A 2245-nucleotide genomic window follows, 5' to 3' on the forward strand; every position below is an offset into this window, starting at 1 on the left:
TTGGGGTAGGAACTTGAGGCTGGATTGTGGTAGCCTTTGTGGTAAAGCGTGTGTGTTTCAGTGGCCCTTTCTCCCTGCAAAAGATGGGCACCAGCAATTTTCCTCCCCACACCCCGCCCCAAAGTTTTGTAAACATTATTGTACGAAAGTAGAAAACGCAGCTTTCAAAAAATGTATTTAGGAAACATAACTTTGTGTGGAGGAGGTGGTGGTGGTGGTGGGGAGATGCAGGTGCAACACCACTGACTGCTGCAGCCGGGCTTAATATGGCTCATAAGTGTGCTAATTAAGCACTTGTGTTCAGGGCCCTAAGCAGGCCCTGAGTGTTTAAAGAAAAAAGACAAAACTAACAACCCCCCTCCCACACAAACCAAATTCAGTGTTCTCCATACATTGATGTTAGCCCAGTTTGTTCTCTATGGGCTGAGTGGAGGTTGCAGTTTGGCTTCAAATATCTTATTTTGTTTTTGAATAAATGTTTTCATCCCCATCTCGGCAATACCACATTTACTATGGCATCAATGGTGCTGTCACGCTAGGACCATATCTGGAAGGAGTTCATCACAACCACATGGGGGCCCACCAATATGTTTGGCGCCGGGCCCACAAAAAGTTAATCCGGCCCTGCCTGCTGTGCTCTTCTAACCGCCCTGGTGTCTGGCTGCGCATAATCAGCGGCCAGGTGATTTGCCTCAACCTTCCACCCCACCATAAACATCTCCCCCTTACTCTCACAGATATTGTGGAGCACACAGCAAGCGGTTTCGCTGAGGTCTAACCGAGTCAGTAAACTGTGCCAGTGAGCTTTTAAAGGTCCAAAGGCACATTCTACCACCATTATGCACTTGCTCAACCTATAGTTGAACTGCTTCTTACTACTGTCCAGGCTTCATGAGCCATGGAGCAAGGGGTAGGCTGGGGTAGGTGTGACCGCACGGTGCTGCCGACTGGGAGAGCAGCCTGAGGCAGAAGCCTCCAGCTGGCATGATATTCCAGGCAGGACTGAATCTCCATTAGACAAAACTTAAAGAAGAGAATGACCTGGAGTCATTCCTATTTTTGGCCAGACGTCCCCGACCGACCTCACCGAGGCCGGCCAGGAGCACCCACGGGGGGACGACGATGGCTAGCAGTCGTATTGCGCCATCTGCCGTCCGCAAGGCAAGGCAAGGCAAGGTGATTCTGCTGTGTAGCACTGCAGTACCGCGTCTGCCAGCAGCACCCAGGAGACATACGGTGACAGTGAGCTGAGCGGGCTCCATGCTTGCCGTGGTATGTCGTCTGCACGGGTAACCCAGGAAAAAAGCGAGAAACGATTTTTTGCCGTTGCTTTCATGGAGGAAGGGGGGGGCTGACGACATGTACCCAGAACCACCCACAACAATGTTTTTGGCCCATCAGGCATTGGGAGCTCAACCCAGAATTCCAATGGGCGGCAGAGACTGCGGGAACTGTGGGATAGCTACCACAGTGCAACGCTCCGAAAGTCGACACTAGCCTCGGTACTGTGGACGCACACCGCCGACTTAATGCGCTTAGTGGGAACACACACAATCAACTGTATCAAATCGATTTCTAAAAAATCGACTTCTATTAAATCAACCTAATTTCCTAGTGTAGACATACCCATAGACTATAAGGCGGTAAGGCCCATTGTGATTATCTGTGTGGAGAGGGGAGGTCCATGCCCACCCTCACTCCCTTCTCTTGGGACCACTCCCCATTTTAATCCCATAAAGCTGAACTGATAACACATCAATTCTGAAAGTACTGTACCTCATGAGCACCTTCTAGAGACACATCAGTGGGGGCAGGGCCGGATTAACTTTTTGTGGGTCTGGCGCCAAACATATTTGTGGGCCCCCATGGGGCAAGGTGCAGGGGGGGTGGGATGGTCAGTCTCCAGAGTGAAGGGCGGGCTGGGGGCAATGAGGCACAGTGCGGTGGGAGCAGCCCTGCTCTGCGCAGCCCAGCAGGAGGGCACTGTTTACAAACTTCCAGCTGCCAGACGCACACTGGCCTGCCCAGCCCTGTGCTGCCAGCATGCCCCTTCCCCTTGAGGGCAGGCCCGCACCACACCGCTCCCCTGCCCAGTGCCCCACCCTTATGCCCAGTCCCCCTCATCCAGAGACCTCCCCCACAGATCTCTATGCCCAGCCCCCACCCCTCCCAGAGACCCCCCCCACTGGCCTCCCACCACAACTGCACAGCACCCTGCACACCACACCGCTCGCCCAGCACCCCC

Source organism: Terrapene carolina, unplaced genomic scaffold, assembly GCF_002925995.2.
Source record: "Terrapene carolina triunguis isolate 2854851 unplaced genomic scaffold, T_m_triunguis-2.0 Scaffold88, whole genome shotgun sequence".
Lineage (NCBI taxonomy): Eukaryota > Metazoa > Chordata > Testudines > Emydidae > Terrapene > Terrapene triunguis.